The sequence below is a fragment of the Amborella trichopoda genome, chromosome 1 (assembly GCF_054954075.1).
Source record: "Amborella trichopoda isolate Santa Cruz 75 chromosome 1, AtrichopodaSantaCruz75HAP2 v2.0, whole genome shotgun sequence".
NCBI classification, from domain to species: Eukaryota; Viridiplantae; Streptophyta; class Magnoliopsida; order Amborellales; family Amborellaceae; genus Amborella; species Amborella trichopoda.
Genome location: NC_142336.1, coordinates 26,112,351 through 26,132,003, shown reverse-complemented (window position 1 = coordinate 26,132,003; position 19,653 = coordinate 26,112,351).

Here is a 19,653-nt window from a genome sequence, read left to right as displayed (position 1 = left end):
GCTGTTCGCACATAGTTTTCAGCACCTTGGTACTTGATAGGAAGCAGGTCAATAAAGCCTACAAAATAGTAGAAATTTTCAACTGTCTCAGAATGGCTCCAGAATTGGTCAAGATCTTCATCATCACTTCAAAAGACCACCTACCAAATTTCATCATGATCAGACATGTCTAAGGCTGTGAACACAAAGAAACAATTTCAACGAAATCAGTCTTTGGCATACTAAATGGACCACGTAACTAGAGCTATACTTTTGGTGCATCAAACAGCTGTGGTACCACGACCATTGGATTCACACAGTCCAAAACCCCTATAGGTCAAGTTTCGGCTTAATCAGGAAGTCCATGACAAAGTTATGGGTAAAATACTGAAAAGGAGTAGGCCGCACACTAATCTCGTGTGGCCTCACTCCATCAAAACAACACTAAAGGTGGTGGTTTTTACAGTCACAGGCAGTGACTTTCGGGTCCTATAACTCACTCGTTCTAAGTCGTATCGCTCCCAAATTTGGTGAGCGTGTTTGGCTCATCAAGACGAACAATTTGATATGTGGTACGCCCCATGATGATGACCAAGCAAAGAGAAAAACTAAATGAAAGTCGCTGATCCATGAAAGAAGTTGCAAAAAATTTAGCAGTGGTATGCGTTGTTCAAGCAGCCAGATCACGATGCTCTCATACCCAATCGGTAAGAAACCAATTGCATTATGTGTGTGACGTCCAAGGTTATCTCTGGTCCCAACGTCGCGTACGATGAACGATTGGATTTCACACATGAAGGTGTCAACGCTGCTGTAAATTTCAGCCGCCGGATTTCAAGATTTTGGTAGAAAACTCAAGACGACAAAATCTTCATCCATACCCAAAATCAAGTTACGTTCATTGCAACATGATCGTGACGGCATGCTCAATGTGATTTAGTGAAGAAGTCACAGCGAAACACCAAGGAACGAGCACACCATCGATCTGAAGTTTTCAAGATTCATCCAAGATTCAAGTCTCATACACATGGTTCAAAAGTAAGATTCATGGCTCAAAGTTGGTATCAAAATGATCATCATGTAGAGCCCTACAAGAAAACAATAATCTTTCGATCAAACGGCCATCAGAACGACCTCGGGTCAGCCACAAAAGATCGCACAAGTTCTCGAGTAGCAGTAGGGACTGTTTTAGAATTCCAAACATTTTTAGGCAGGGGCTAAACAGTCCTTTTGCACCCATTTATAGAATTTCTTTAAATTCCATTAAATTGTAATTATCTTCAATTCTAGGTAGTTTTTGGGCGTACGCTCATGTTTTAGCCCAATTCTATATAAACAGGCAATGCCTCATTATACAAAGGACAAATTCATTCTTTTTGGATCAATCAATAAAATTCTAATTTTTGCTTGAGCTTGTGGGTACGTCTTGGAGAGAGAGAGAGAGGATAGAGAAGAAAAGGGTCGGTACCCTTCGGGCAGGTAACTTTCTCTTTCCTCCCCTTTCTCTCCTCCCCATTTTCTCTTCGGGGGCTCGCCCGTATCAGCACCAGCGTCCCCTTTGCCTCTCTGATTCGAATGTTGACCAGCATATCTCTGGTGTAAAAGGGTTTTTATGCCCTAAAGATAGTTTAGATCTAGGGTTGTTGTACCCAAGGTCTAGGTTTTCTCAAGCTTAGGGTTCCTCTGGATGTCTAGGGTTTTCAATCTCTCGTGTAGCTTTTTTTTTCTCTCTCGTTTCTAACTTCACATGCCCTTAAATAGCCACTAAAAAGGGATATACAAAGGCCTAGGATCTGTTGGGAAAGATATACTTCCATCACCAACAAATCCCCCATCAAAGATATCCATTTTTAGGGCGTTGCCCAAAAAAATCATAAAAAATGACCCAAAAAATAAAAATAATTTGGGGCAAAAGGGGTTGGGCAACACTGGTAGTGTCGCCCAAATCTGGGTGACAGCAGATGTGTCACCCAGTCTAGGTTGGGCGACACTGCCAATGTCGCCCAAACCAAAAATGCTCCAAATTGAAAATTTCCTTTTCAGGTGTGTTCCTTAGCCTCTTGTGAAGTTACAAAAAAACTATTTGGGTCAAAACAGATTTTTTTACTATTTTTAATGATATTTTTGATAAAATAGAGCATTTACAAGATGACTTGGGTGACACTACCAATGTCACTTGGGCGACACTACCAATGTCACTTGGGCGACACCACTGGTGTTGCCCAAACCAAAACTTGTCCAAATTGACTTTTTTTCACTTTGGGTATTTTCTTTAGCCTCTTTTGAAGCTCTTAAAGAAAATTTGGGTCAAAATGGAGTTTTTTTACTATTTTTAATGATTTTTCTTGGTAAAACAGGCGTTTACAAAATTCTAGGTCAAAGCAAGGTTTTTGCAGGGTTTCGGGTAGGCAGATTAATTCTGGGTCACAGGGTGGGCTGTGTGAACTATGGATTTTGGGTTTACTAGGTCAGTGTGGTCCTAAGGATTCAGACGCTACAGAATTTGTCAGATTTAAAATGAGGTGTCTGCAAGTGTACCCATCTAGAACACTGGGGGTATATAAGTGACCTACTTGGGACGTCGTTACGATATTTGTGAAACCCTGTGATATATGTTAAAGGATTTATATATGTACTTCCTCATATTGTTTCAAAATGCATGTGAAATCTTTTAGGTTATGTTAAAATGTGTATTTCTGAATTTAGAGCCATTCTCCATATATGCTTTTCTACATATTGTTCCAATATGTATTCTTTTAGAAAACATGTACATTTGTCAACCATGATTATTTTTAAGGATTATAATAGTCACTTATTGAGTAACTAAACTCATCAAGCTGTTGTGAATTTTTTTTAGAATAATTATATATATATATATATATATATATGAGTAATGGTACTATGAGACCCTCCCACACCTATGTGTGTAGCACTCCAAAGGATCACCATTAAATTTGATACAGATCCCTAGAAAAGTCAAGTCCAACACCCATGTGATAACTTTTTTAGAGATATGTGTCAAATTTAACAGTGATCTTAAACGCATGGGTGTGGGAGGGTCTCATAGGATCATTACTCTATATATATATATCTTCATGTTAATACACAATATGAGTAGACTTTGTACAAATTTGACATTTTTTTAATAGAAAAATCTGTTTTGGGTGCAATATATAGTGGAAATTTTGAATTTGTTCTATCTATAGTTTAATAATAGAATGTTACACCTCAAGAATATTAGTGTTATAAAACTTGGGGTGTGATACTATTCACATGGATGACTTTATTGCACAATATGAATTTGTGGATCTAATTTTTATGTCCCATCTTCACATGCATAAGTGCATACATGTTTCCTCATGCATGTGTCTGTCCATATGAACGTGGACATGCGCATGAATACATAAAGAGTCACCAGTTCAAACATGAATCACCAAATTTTAGGATCCCCAAAATTACTTCATTTTTCGGTTTTTCGTGTATCTTTTTGTTTTCTCTATTGTTGCAACCTTAAACAATCCAATTAAGGCGCACCTCAAAATTTTATCATAACATCTAACTTTTTTATAAAAAATTCTTAGGATTATCTTAAAATCTATTTTCATATCTATTTACAAAATTTTAAACTTCAAAAATGGTTAAAATCAAGTAGATTCATAAAAATGTGAAAATCTTGAAAATAGACGGTTTAGATAATGTGTTTTAAGATATACTATTTCTGAAACTCAATAACTAATTTTTGTTAATATTCATACATCTTGATGTAGAAATGATCAAATTATAGAGCTTTATCAACATTAAAACAACATTTCCGATAGATTTTTGAGGTGCATCTGTAATTCTACATTTTAAAGTTGCAACCTTATATAAACTACTTTTCCATATATATATATATATATATATATATTCTATCGACATAGATAGATAATAGATATGGATGCAATTGGAATACAGATGCCTCCGTAGGTGTAGAGGTATGGGGCCCTTCAAATTTTATCATGGTATATAATTTTGATGTAAAATGTTGTTAGGATTATCTCAAAAATCTATTTTTATATCTAATTATAAAATTTTAAATTTAAAAAATGGTTAAAATCAAGTAGATCTATAAACATATGAAAATCTTGAAAATGGATGGTGTAGATATTATATTGCAAATCTTTTTATTTTTCATAGTCATACATCTCGATGTCGAGATGATCAATCAAATTTTCAACATTAAAACCACCTTTTCCCATGGATCTATATATATATATATATATATATATATATATATATATATATATATATATATATATATATATATATATATATATGAGTAATGATCCTATAGGACCCTCCCCCACTAATGTGTGTAGGACCCCAAAGGATCACCATTAAAGTTGGCACGGATCTCTAAAAAAATTATCACATAGGTGTAAGACATGAATTTTCTAGAGATTTGTGCCAACTTTAATGGTGATCCTTTGGGGGTCCTACACACATGGGTGGGAGAGAGTATATATATATATATATATTATTATTATTTTAATGCTCATCTAATGTTTTCTTGAGTCCCTTTAAATCTCCACCCTATAAACCCTTACATTAAATTTTATTTTATTTTTATTTTATAGTAGTTTCTAGATCATCAATTCAGACTGATCCAGACTTGATCCACTTTAGTGACCCAACAATCCGGAACAAATCCATGTGCAGTTTAGAATCCGACACGAACCTATGTGCTGATTTTAAAACATTGTACTAAACCACCAAACATTGGTGGACACCCATCAACACCCATTGCGTGGACCCAATTTACAATTTGGGTTTTGTTTTTGTGGCTAGGAATCGCCATCTTTAAGAACATTATGGCCCTTAGGGACGTTAGGTGAAAACCAATGTGGAGGCCTTAGTACCACCACATGACTTCTTCCCTTGATTGATGAAGGTGAATATATATATATATATATGAGCAATGATTTCATGCAATCGTTGTATAGTAATATGATGCTTATATTTTTTTAACTCAACTAACATAGGTCGTTCATTTTGATGAGATGCTTAGACCTAGGCCTCAGAAGGATTTTTTCATTTCCAATTTTTTTGGATGGTTTTATTATCATTAGATGAACAACATTGAAAAAGTAAAAAATGATTTTGAGTTTATAATGGCTGAGATCTTGAAATTCACAAAATGAATGGTCTAGATTTTTCTTTGGAGTGGACTCATTTTGACCCTAACTAGGGTTCAAATTGAACTTTTTTTTTGCAGGGACTGATTATTGAGATAAAGAGAGTGTGTGTGTAAAATATTTGAGGCCATACAAATACCACAAACATGGTTTTCTAGAAGTGTCGTTGTAGTTTACTATGATACAACCGTTGCATTAGATCATTGCAATATATATATATATATATATATATATATATATATATATATATATATATATATATATATATATATATATATATATATATATATATATGAGAAGTGATATGATGCAATCGTTGTGTAATATGATGAAAAGGTGAGTTGGCCAAATTTTAGCCATTGGATTTTTTTGAATCCAATGGGTGAGATTAAGACCTAAATTTGAAACCCCATATCCGTCCCTATGTGCTTCTATGTCTTGCTCTTCGCTCCTCACTGCTGCATATCTTATCATCTCCACCTCTCTCTCTACCAGCACGCTTTCCTCTCCCTTCGCTCCCCTCACTCTCCTCCTATCCCTCTCTCCTTGATCTTCTCTCCCCATCATCTCCCCTAATTCTCTTTTTCTCTCTTCTTCTCTCTCCAAGCTTTCTCTCTCTTCTTTCCTCATAATGGTGGGAGAGAGCACTCGTGTCCTCATGGAGAGAGATCGTGGTAGTTAGAACTCAAGCTATTAAAGAGGGATTCAAATTTTATGGTGAAATTTGATTTCAAATTTCAAATTTTGAATTTTGGCAATAAACAAATTTGTTTTGGTTGTCTTTACGTTAACAATTAGATTAAAGTAGATCCTACGGCTGAAATAACGTCATCACACTGTTTCATCATACTATGATACAATCGTTGTATCAGATCACTTATATATATAGAGCAATGATCCAATGCAATGGTTGTATCATAATATAATGCAACGATACTTCTAGAAAACCATATTTGTGGTATTTGTATGACCTCAAATTTTGCACACACACTCCCTTCATCTCAATAATCAATCCATCCAAAAAAAAAAGTTCAATTTGAAGTCTAGATATGGTCAAAATGAGTCCCCTCTAAAAACGAATATAGACCATTCATTTAGTGAATTTCAAGATCTTAGCCTTTATAAACCGAAAATCATTTTTTTCTTTTTTAACATTGTTCATCTAATGATAAAAAAGCCATCCAAAAACATTAGAAATGAAAACAATCCTTCTAAGGCCTAGATCTAAGCATCTCACCAAAATGAACAACCTATGTTAATTGGGCTAAAAAAAATGCTTTCTAGGTTGTGTTTTCAATTTTTTATTTTTTTGTGATTATTCATTATAATGAAAAGAGTGTATATTTCAAATTTTGGATCAAACAAATGGCCTTAAGTTGGATTTTTAAAGTTGTTGCATCATATTACAATACAACGACGGCAAGAAATCATTGCTTTTATATATATATATATATATATATATATATATATATATATAGATTATTTATTTATTATTTTTTTATTTTTGATGAGTTAGTAGGGATAGAACCCCTCCCTTGGTAGGAATTGAATTTAGGATATAGCCTTACAAATCATCAAGCACTAACTAATTAAGCCCGAGTTTTTTTTCTTAGTGTGTGATCTATTCGACATGAACGTGCTAAACATCTAACCGTTGACGCATCTTGTGTTATACAATCCAAAATTTGAATAGTATACTTCGGAGATGGCAATTATTGAATACTTTAATTTTTTAATTATTTAAAAGGACTGCTCCTGTATTCCTTGACCTAAACAATAAGAGCCTCAGAATAAGTGACCAAAAGAATGGCGAGAAGCCCTAGGCAACCGATGAGAGGGAATGTAATCTGTCATAGTATTAGAAGATGGGTGCAGTTGGCATAGAAGATTTGCTTCCTTTTTTTTTTTCTTTTTTCTTTTTCTTCTACAAGGACATCGATATGCCTTTAGTCGGCAAATGTGAAATTCGAGAGCTTATGATGCATCATAAATTTTTTATTTTATTTTATATTTTTAACTATGACCTGTTTAGTGATTCTGTTTTCGTTGTTTTTTTTTTGTTTTTGTTAACCAAAGAGAAAAAACTACAATGATAAAATGATTTGGTAAAGGATGAAACCGCGTACACCGCCGGCAAGAGAGTCTGCTTCAGTATTAGCCTATCTAAAACAGTGATGCAGCTCAAAAGAGCCACTAATTAAGATTGAGGTACTTGCATTAAATAGATTACTAAGTCTCCATTGTGATGCATCAAATAGATTTCTAATAGCACATTTCTAGTCACCTAATTTTAGGTCCATTGAACGATGGGAATTACCACCTGCTCGAGGTAACTGATGTGAGACTTAACTAATCTTATTGTCTTCTTTTCCATAATTAAAATGATTTCTCGGGTTACAGAAGATACTGGTTACAGACGATACCTGGTAATGTTGAGGATAGAGAGAAAGAAAGCAACAGAGAGAGTAATTTACAGCAAATTAATATGAAAAAGAAAACCATGTAAATTACCATAAGGTTTTCATTAGAGAATTACTTACTAATTAAAATCTCATTATGAAAACTAAAAACCTCAAACATCATGCATATACTCTTAAAAACTCTAAAATTACTGGTACCACACACACACTCTATCTATCTCGCTCTAGAGACGCACAAAATTTACAAGAGCGCTACGAACTTTCTCTCTCTACATATATAACATTAGAGAGTAGAGACACCCCCTACTTTCTCTCTAGGTGATTCGGGCCAGAGGAAAGCTCCTATGACGAACTTCCGCTTTTGGTCGAGGTCACCGGTGACCGGCAGCCCATATTCCTTGAGGAGGCAATTAAGCTTCCACTCCGGCATCGTCTCGTAGTCGGAACGGCTGAATCTTGGATAGTGGAGCGGCATCTGAAAGCAGTGGCAGCTCTCCTTCTTCCCGTTCGGCAGCCTCAGTGCAATACGCTCATTGCTCTCTGCAGCCATGTCTCCTTCTCTCTCAGGTGTTATGCCTCTCCCTTTCTCTCTCTAAACCTCTCTCTCATTTCTCTCTTCCTTCTTGGCACTCTAAAGTGGTATTTATAGAGGGAGAATGGGAACATACTAGAAGGAAGGCACATTGTTGAGGCACATTGTCGAGGACGGATTAGTAGACAAACTCACTCCACAACTAAGCATGAGTGATATATTTATTAAGGAAAATGTTTATATAATGTTGCAACCTTATAATGTAGATTTAAGATGCACCTTAAAAATTGAAGTTAAAAAATATTCTAAATGATAATTTCAAACTCAAGATGTATGGATATAAAAAAAAAAAACTAAAAAGTTTTCAAGTCTTAATATGATGTATCTTGAAACAAGTCATTTGGACCATCTACTTTTAAGATGTTCAAGTATTTATAGATTGGCTCAAGTTGTACTAGTTTTTAAATAGTTAATTTTATTAATAGGGTCGTATACACATTTTCAATTCATTATAAGTTTGTGACACTTAAACTACATCTAGGAACAAAATTTAGAAGTACGCATTACTTCTAGGGAAAAGTTTATAGAGAGCCTAGGCTCTAAAAGATCAAATTACAGCCCACCTCAAAAACTTCACTACAAGAGCTTGTTTTGATGCTCAAATATCATCAAATTGATCATCCGGACATCAAGATGTATGGACATGTTAAGAAATGGATTTCAAGTTTCGAAAATAGTGCATCTTGTAATATATTTTTTGACAGTCAATTTTCAAGATTTTCAAGGTTTCATAAATATGTTTGATCCACACTATTTTTAAAGCTTTAAATTTTATAATTAATGATGAAAGTATAGTTTAAGGCTATTACAAAAATTTTCAGTATTGAAACTATATTTCTCATACTATTTGAAAGTGGGCTCTAATTTGATTGTTTAAAGCCTTGCTTCTATAGTATAAGAAGGCAACTTTCTTTTAAATTTCACCATTTATTAAAGGTGGAAAATTTGTTAAAATTTAAAACAAACCAAATGCCGACTTGGCAAGTAGTTGAGATTTTAATTTGATTTCGTGGCATGCAAACGTGTGTTGAAGGCGAATCGCAGTCCCTCATGTACTCTACGATTGATGGATAAGCTCAGATTAGTTGTCCTTCATAAAATCAATGAGAACTTTATTGCACCCTTTTTATTGGGGCGCCATGGAAGCAGGGAGGCCACCAATTAAATGGACGACAGAGATTTCCCTTGACTGTGATGGACGGTTCATCTTTGAGCAATTTCATACCCGATCCAGACATCTACTAACTACGCGTATTAATACCGTCCGCATGCGCCCGAAGATTCAGACTCGAAAATGCCCGCCTATCATATTAATTAGGGGCCAAGTTTTTCCACCCAGGTTTTAGGGTTCCCAACGATTTTTACTGCGCCGCCAGCCGTATGGCCTCCCATGTTTTCTATTGGCCCCTGCTAATACCAAAGGTTTCACTTGTGGATTCTTAGCCACACTAAAGACCCGCCTCACTCACTAAAGACCCGCCTTACTCGTTAGGGCATGCTTAATCCGATGTTGGAAAAATTGGTAATCGCCCGGTTAGATCCGAACCGGTCACTTGCTAGATTCCGTTTTGAGTGGTTTTGGTGATTGACTAGTATTTTAAAAAAGTATAATTCAAAAAATATATATCATTATTTTTAATATTTTTATATTATATTAAAGATTAAAAATTGTTTTGGTCATTAATACATATTTTTCTATTTTTTTTAAAAAAAAATTTAAAATTATCACTGGACATAAATCAATTTTTTAAAGTCTATTTATTTCATTAATTTTCAACATCATTTGAATGTGTTTTGTTTTAGTCATTCTTCATATGCTTTTCATATTTTACTATAATTTTTTTGTATCTTTTTTATTTTTTCTCAACAATTTTTTGACTGCCCAAGATTTGCCCGGTTAGAACGGTTGAATCAGCCGGTTTACCGATTAAGCCGGTTAAACTGCTTCCGGCCCTATGTCAGATTAACCATTCCGGTTCAATTTTACCAACACTACTTTAATCACACACGCCGGACACTATTGGGGTAGGTATCAACTATTTAACAATTTCATCTACTGGGAACCGAAACTTGCTCGATTGCCTCCTCTTGGGACGAACGCTCCACTACAACAAATATGATGCCTTGAAATCAACTCACCTATTACTGGCAAATTGATGTCATGAAATCCAAAGACCCAAGAACAATATTTTTTTGGGTAAATATCCAAAAACAATAATTGGTGTAATATATTTAATAAAAAGTAAAGGAAAACAAGATAGGAAATCCAAAATCTAGGAATACATTATAAACCACAATCTAATTATCATAAAAACATAAATATACATTTTTTTCCCTCAATCTAGCTATATCATGTGAAACCGGCAAGGAAATGATATATTATCATTGGAAAATTACAAGATTGGGTAAATACAATGGTTACATCACATTTCGTAGAGCACCACCCATTCCCCTTTTTACTAGCATAAAAGAACCATTTTGTAGACATGGTTGGAAGTAGTGAGAAGATATGAAGACTTATGACCTCACTGAAGGTGTGGCCCTTGATAGAGCAGAATGACAAATCAGGATTCTTGAGTCAACCCAAACGATTGAAAAAAGACTCTGATGATGATGAAAAGAACCCCGTTATATTCAACCCCTCTAAATTTAGGTTTATCTCTAAATTTAAAACCTCTAATAACACTCCATCCTAGTACACCATAGGATACAATGAATGATAGTCCATTCTAGACCATAATCCAACTTCAAGTGTTCCCAAATATCCCCATAATATTCCCAAACAATGTCTTTACTAGAAAACAATCCAAAATAGGCACGTTTCACAAGGAAACGAGAGAAAATATTTCAAGTCTAATGAAATTAAATTTCATAGACAAAAAATTAACAGGATTCAAAAACACCTAGTCGTGGAATTATTTGCATCAAATGGAGTCAAAAGTGGTCAATGATGTGGAGTAAGTCTTTGGACCCAAAAGGCTCAACGACGTGCCTCACACTGCTGACACATGAGTGGTCTAGATTTAATCGAAACTGCCACCAACCTATTTTGCGGTAAATGTATATATAACTAGGTGACTTACAATCCATTATATTAAATCCAAGCTTCCAATCCTTAACCCTTGCTCTATATTTGAAATGCTAAACGCTAAACAGGTCATTCATTAAACTACTTTATGAAAAAGCACAGTGTAGATATAAAAAAATCCTTTACCCCTACACCGGCAAAATCACTTACAATGTCCAATTATAATCGAACTACTCTTGAAATAAATAAAATAAAATTGATTCTCAATTTGCTATATTTTCAAATACAATTTTTTATTCAAGAAACAAAACAAGATTTTATTGCTTTATGGGAAGAGAAGTAAATATTTAAAAAAGTAAAATTACCGGATATTACCTCAATCGGGCTTAGTACACCCTGCAGTTAGTCTCCTCTTTCCGGTGGTGCTTGGGATTTATGATCGGTATGTTGATTTTTCTACTATAGCAAAAATCCACTCAATGATTTAATCTTGATCAAGCCTCTTAGCTTGATTTTAAAGAGATGGGAGATGAATATGAAGAGAGAGGGAGAGATCTACTAGCAAGGGGTTCCACCCCTTTGCCACCCATAAAGAATATAAATCATGAGTGCCACCAAAATATGATGCAACTTGGAGAGAGATAAAAATTGGTACATGCCTCCCTTTGGTAAACCAAAGCCCTTTCCAGAGAGAGCTAAATTTTGGGTAGGGACCTGGAAATAAAAATTGGTGCATGTCGCCCTTTAATAATCAAAAGCCCTTTTCAAATAGAGCTAAATTTTGGAGTAGGGAGAGAGAATTCTTAAAGAGAGAGAAGAGAATACGTATCTCATTTTATGAGGGGAGATTTCTTTTATCGATTTTCTATGCCATAGATTTTGCCTCAATTCGTAGGTTCAAATCTCAACCGTCGATTGAAGGAGACTTGTGGGGTGAGAGATTTGAGCAATCCATCTCTTTGATCCACCATCAAGATTCAAAGAGATGAGCTAAGGCCTTATCCTCCCTTTCCTAAATTTATTTCCATCAAATAAAAAATTTATATTTTAATATATCCAATCATTAATTATTAGATCAACCAATACTGATTCAAAGATTTGGTAAATATCTCAAATATTCAACCTTATCACAAAAATTGGTATACCTAAAAAGATAAGCCAAACAAGAGGATAAACATTATTCCCAAAAATATTACGTGAATGGGTGGGGCGTGCCTTCGTTTTGGTGGCCATGTGTGGGCCCCACCTAATCCACATCTTTTTAAATTTTGGACCCCATATTTTATGGAGGTCCCATATATTTTTAGAAAATATTTTATTTCATATTTAGAATTTTTAAATCTTATATTTTATTTAAAACATTGAAAAATTAATTTATCTTAATTTATAAATCCAAATGAAAAAAATAAAATATCAGAAGATTCACAAAAATTCAAATAAATATTCTAAAAATCACATAACATAAAATTAATTAATTTTGATGGGAATCAGATCCGTTAGATCCAGAAAATTATCAATACATAGGAGCACTCCACCTTCAACTGCGAATCACGATCCGCTTACCTTTCTCAAACTGATCCAGCAGTTCCCATGACCCACAATCCACTGCGGGAGCTCATGATTGGACCACCAAAGTTAGTCAATAGACTAAGAGACGTAATCTCAATTTATGAATTTCAGGTTCTCCTCTAGAAACAAAAATCATGATCCTCCATACGACGATGCAACCATGACTTTATGATGCATATGGGTAATTTCTCGCACATGTACATGCTGCACCCTCATTGGTGAATCTCAAAATGGATATCTATGTACATGTCGTGTGATGATATAACGATGAGGTTTTAGCCCTGTATCTAAAGGCTATTCATCATACGCAAGGGCTACACAGTCCCTTGGCTCTCATCTAGGTATACTCTGACCTCATCAAGGCATAACCCACTAAACCCTTCTCGGGAGATCCCTATACTCAGGTATCTTGGGTTTGTTCAAGCCTTTGCTGGCCTACCTCGTCGAGCCTGGTCCGAGTATTAGCATATATAACATTTTTCTAGTATGGTCCACAAAAGGACCGCACTCCTACTGAGTTTATGTTCTACTATAGAAAATGCTCATACAAGCTCTCATAAGGCCTTTAAAGATCACATAAACCCAACAATTCAAACCCAATATCTAGGATGCCCTGTTTTGGCCAACTTCAGACAAATGAAAATACTATTTTAAGACAATCCAAAAGCCCTAGATGTCAATTGTTACGTGCCTCTCTTACTTGGATTGAAATCAAATACGGATCTACAATCTCGAAGAACAAGAAGGAAGGACTCTAATCTTTGCCATGTGATCTAGGCCCAACTCCGAGTATCGGGCTTGAGGTCCCGGCTTTCAAGTGTACTTTGTTACTTTTATTTCCTTTTTTTTTATGTAGATCAAGAGATGGATGATTCAATATTTTTAATCTTCTTAATTGTAGGAGATTATTTTTTATTGTTTTATTATTTTTATTTTTTTTATGGGCCAGGTTTTAGGAATTTTATTTATTTTGGGAGTTAGGGTTTATTTCCATGGCTTTTAAGTTTTTTTAGGGACTCTAGTGTTTTTTTAAGATTTTTTTATTTACTGTTTATGGGTAGTGTTCAGGCGCTACTGTTTATACTGGTATTTTTAGAAATTTAGTATTGTTTAGGGATATTTTAGATATCTGAATATTGACATGGATCTTAAGTTAATTTTACGATTTTATAGGCTTATAAAATGTTGGATACCGCATTTTGGGAGGTCGATGTTATTAGAATAATTTTTATTTTATGAAAGAAAAAAGTTCTTCTTCTCTTGGCTCATTATACAACATTGTTCTTTCTCTATTAGTGTTGATTTTATGTGTTTAATGTTCAGGAAACAGTTGGATTTAATTTCCCACCTTTCCTTCTTGCATCATAGTAGTATCAAAGCATATGGTTTGAAGACAGTTAGAGATTGCAATGGATGGTCATGGAGGTCTTAGCCATAGAGATGTCAAACTAGTCCAATTGCGAAAGGAAATTAACAACTTAACGGAGAAGTTTACATAACTATCATAGCGCAAATGAGAACAACAACAACGTTCTTTAGTGAAGAGGGATCTATGGGGATAGATCCATTTCATGAGGAGTTTTATGGATAATGGCGTGAATCAACCCTGACAAACGATTATGGCGGTTGTGAGTCATAACCTATTTCTGACAACTCTGACTATGCATACACTCCACGTTAAGAGCCACATGTTCGAGATAGTAGATCATGGGATTTCAACATTGAACTTAACTTACCTAAGTTTGATGAAGAACCACTTGAAGGAGAAGAAAAAGTAGGTTTGGATAATCAATTGGAATCATTATCCTTGATATCATGGTGACCCTATTTCTTATGAGGATCCTATATTTGATGAAGAACAAGATGAAATGAAAGAAATTGGCTTTGAGGCAACAATCATATCTAATTTCCTCATCAATGGAGAAATGGAGAAGCAAAATGTTGATTTGAATCTAGTGGAGCTCGAGCCTATGAAGATTTTAAAGGAAGAAAGAAATACGTTAAGGAATGAGGCCCAGACGGGAAGGCTAGAAATATAATATATGAGGCTTTTGAGAATATGAGCAAGAATTATACAAAATGCATGGAGGTTGATGATGAAGATGCATATTATTTCAGTAGTAAAAAGACAGATGATGAACACATATCCTATCGAGTGGTTGTGTATATAGAGATGGAAAAGTTTGAATATTGTTTTAAATATCGTGACAAGGCCTTCAAAGTTGAAGAAGATCATGAGTTCAAGGCGGGATTCATCCTAACTCATTTCAAAACTTGAGGGCAAGGTTTCTCCAACCAGAGGATAATGATTCAAATCAAGAGATGAATGGATTTAATATTTTTATTCTCCTTAATTTTGGGGTAGTTAATTATTTCTTCTTCTTTTTCATATGGGTCAATTTGTAGGAATTTTCTGTATTTTACGGGTTAGGGTCTATTTCTATGGGTTTTAAGTTTTTTAGGGATTGTAGGGTTTATTTATTTATTGTTCACATGTACTGTTTTTGTTACTATTCACAAGTGTTGTTCACACGTTGCTATTCACACGTTACTATCTATAGGGGTACTTCTGAAATTTAATATTCTTTAAGGTACTTTAGAGTTTTGAATGTTTACTTGGATCTCAAGTTAATTTTAGAGTTTTATAGGCTTATAAAAGGTTGGATGTCACATTTTGGTAGGGCGGTGCTATTGGAATGAATTTTACTTTGTGAAAGAAGAAAGATCTTCTCTTAGTTCGATGAACATCCATGTTCTTTCTCTATGTCTACTATATTTACTTTTTTAAGGTTCAAGAAAAGGGTGGATTTAATTTCCCACCTTTCTTTCTTGCATTGCTTTGTTATTTTTTATTATTATTTATTTCTCTAGAAAAATATCCCTTTCATATATGTTCTTCTTGTTTCCTTCATTTCTATTATTTTTTTAACTTTATGCAAACTTAAGTTGGCTCGGCCATGGATTTGTGACAAATAGGTCTTTTAGAATTATTTCGTCCTATATTTGAAACTGATGTAACCCACCTCTTCTATCTTTTCAAATATCAAGTTTGGACATGATCTTAATAGATCACACATTAAGTAGTCTGACTAGTCCTGGAATGGTGTGTAAACATACCCAACCAAGCTTCGTTTTCAACTCTATCACCATGGTTTTGCCTACAATGAAAAATGCCCATAAAATCACCCAAAATAAGGGACAATGAGCTAGAGTCTTGCTTGAAACCCCTAATCTCAACCTCAGCAAGAACTCTTCGTCACAAGAACTAGTTTCTATTTTGACAAAATGGATTATAAAAACCTATCTTAAAGCCTTTTCGCAATGGCTAAAAAGTAGCCATAAACAATGAAAAAATTCCAATAGGAGTGATTTTGAATCATTGATCCAACTATCTTGTCCTAGATAAAAAAATCACATCCTTACGTTGCAAATTGTATATGACTATTCTTTTATTTTAGAACTTAGCCAACCCCATAAGCTTCTATGCCCCTTTTTGTATATGTCTTGTCTGCGTAAATTGTGACTCAAATTTCAATAGAACAGCAAGCACACAAGAAGATACCACAATTCTTCAAATATATCTTAAAGAAATAAAAAATGCTTACAAATTTGTTTAAGTTTGGATCTCCTAGACTTGGTAGTGTAAGTCCTCTTAAACCCTTAGTACATGATGCCATGACACAGGAGTCAGGGTGAAGAGGAGAAGAAACATAGTATATTTCCCTTAAGGTAGATGAAATGAGTCTCCCCTTGTAGCTCCCAATTATAGGAGTCATGGGAGGAGTGTGGCCTTGCCTCCTCACCAAAGCAATAGCCTTAGGAGCTCTCTCTCTCTCCAAGTATGTTGGGGTTAATTAAAGTTAAAGCTTGCTAACTGGATTGATAGGTTGAGCTTTTATATTTCTATAGTTAGGGAAACTTGAGCTCTAAGCTAGAGTCTCTCTCTCATTACAAGGTTCTCTCTCTGCAAGCATCACTACTAATCATTTTTTAACCTAACTATAGACATGAGAGTGCATCTCTCATCATTACTAATCATTCTTTAACCTAACTATAGACATGAGGGTGCATCTCTTGTATAGGGGCATAGGCAAGTAGATCATAGTTCTTTCATGATTTGACTTATATACTTCATGAGACGGAGATGATGAGAGGTTTTACCTCTTTACGAGGAGGTTACCTCTCATAAATGGCGTGCACCATACACTATTAAAGTGTCCATTCATAAGAAGGTTACTGTCACATGAATGAGGGGGCATTTCTCTTTATAAAGAAAGGAGGGGTGGAGCTCTATATACACAACAACATACGCACGAGAAAGAGTATGAGATCTCCATTTGAGAGAAAGAGAGGTTGAGTGAGAGATAATACAATCGCTCTTCCATTTGAGTTCTTAGGAGAAACCCAGTCCAACGAAATAAAGTTGTGCATGAGAGAGTAAAGCTTGGATTGCTCCTCAAATCGCATTTGTGAGAGTATTTGTGAGCTTCCACCTTACTCGGGATTGGCAGTGTGGAATCGATTTTGGCAACTCTAATAGTTGTCGATCTTGCCTACATGAGTTGATCATCCCTCTCCAAATTCATTCATTGAAACTCTTTTGCGAGCATTCAGGTATGACACTAAGTTTTCGGATATTTATTTTGCTTCCGCTTCGGCCGTTGGACTGGTTATTCTAATACTAAAAAATGACTAAGGCTTAAACTTGTACATAAGTAAAATGAAACATGGATGGAAAATTAGAGAGCTAGATAATCCATGGCGGATAATTAACTTTTTATACCATCATTATCCAAAAGGGAAGTTTTGTAATGGTGTTTTTGAGGAACATTTCTCTTAATTAAGTTTGGAGATCCATGTGACCTCCCATTCCCTTGTTATCTCTGACTTTGTTTTACAACTTCATGGTCATTTTCGCTCCATAGAATTGTAGAGAATCGATGTAGGAGCAATTTACATTAAATTTCACTCAAAACCTCCAAGTATTGAGGAATTATGAGATGGACCTATAATTTGAAACGTATCTTAATCACTCTAGATGCACTTTTGTTTGAGATGCATGAACTGCAATTCAAACGATAGTTTAGATCTTATGGTCGGTGAATGATTTAAGTAAAGGGAAAAGTCTATATAGAGCCAAGGCTCTAAGCAATCAAATTAAAGCCTATCTCAAAAATTTCGCTAGAAGACGATGTTTTGATGCCCACAATAATATATGTGTGTGTAGTACATAAAAGTGCGAGTTCCCTTCCAAGTTATGTATTAGATTAATAACATTGTAGAGGTTCGGGGTCAAATCATGTTGCTCGGCTTAGCTTCGACATTAGGTTCTTAATTTAAAATTTAAATGATAAAATATATAAATTTGCCATTGATGCAAATCGCATATGAGATGTTCAGGAATATGGCTAATTAGAAATTTATTTTATTTTTATAGGGGTCTGGTTGACTTCTTTATTTATTTTAATGATTGTTAAAATTAATTTCAGTGATATCTATGTAAGGGTTAAAGAAGGGATTTTTATTTTAGGTCATCGGAAAAAATTGAAAGGTTTTTAGGTTCTTTATGATTTGCTAGTCTAAGAAGGGTGATGACTTTAAACTTTCCCTTAACCCGTCCCAACCCTAAGTAAATGAGTTTCTTTAAAATTGGCTTGGGAGGATTTGATGGTCCTATTTTGATGGGGATTTTAGCTAAGTTAGAAATAGAAGTTGGGTGGGGGTTGGTAACATGAGGATTAGATCCTTACAAAAACGATTTAGGAAAGAGATAATAGAAAAGTTTGGAAAGGGGGTGATTTGCATGTTTTAAAGAGAAAGAAATTCATAGGGAGTTATATGGGGGGAGAGGGGGGGTGTGTTAAGGTGGAGAGAGATAGTATATCTCAGGAATATTTTTTTTATACCTTTTCTTTCTGAATATTTCTATTAAAAAAGGAAGTGGGACATCTCATGACAAAGACTTTGGTATTATTTTAAAAAGAGCTTTTTTTAGTGGAAAAAAGAGCTTTTTCTTTTTGGCTAGATTTACAGCCACTTGTTTCATTCATTGTCGATGAGTTCTTGCTTATTTTATCGAAAGAAGGCCATATTTAATTTTCTAAATTCCTTTTACACTTAAACACCTTTCAAAATTGAAGTATATACTATCTCTCATTTCTATGCTCATGCTGTTTCAGGTTATGAATATTGAATTTTTGTTTTGAAAATAAAATGGATCCTAAAGGACACAATACATCAATATAATACCATATAGTACTAAGAAGGAGGATTTCAACTGAGAAAATAATCAAAGAGTGTGATTCCATGGTAGCACATACCAATGTCTTTGTTGTTTCCTGTCGTACACAAACAATAGTAAATTTCTCATTTATAGTTTATATTAACACTTGGTGGAATGATTAAGCTTGCGTTTTTAGACTTGTTTTTCATTAAAATAACCAAATCTTTGTAAAAAAAAATCATAAAATGAAAGAATAAAGCATTTTTGTCATTTTAATAAATATCCCACTAATTTCTTAATTTTACATTTATCGAAATAATTTTGAAAATTTATAATAAAGTGAATTTCATGTTGGATGAAGTTTCTATAGGGCCTATGCTTAATGACAATAAAATAAATCCTCAGCTCAAATCTTCATTCGAAATGTACTTTCAGTATCAGAAATATTTATGATGGCTCTAAAATTAATTTTCAATACGAAGAATAAAATTTGACACGCAAAAAAGGATACAGATTTTGCGAAACGGAATGGTCTAGATGATTTGTTGCAATATATACTACTTTTATATTTTGAAATCCTGATTTTATTGCACAGCCATAATGTTCAAGCTGAGATAATCGATTTAGAGGTCTTTCAACACTTGAATTGCAATTTTCGATGAGGTATA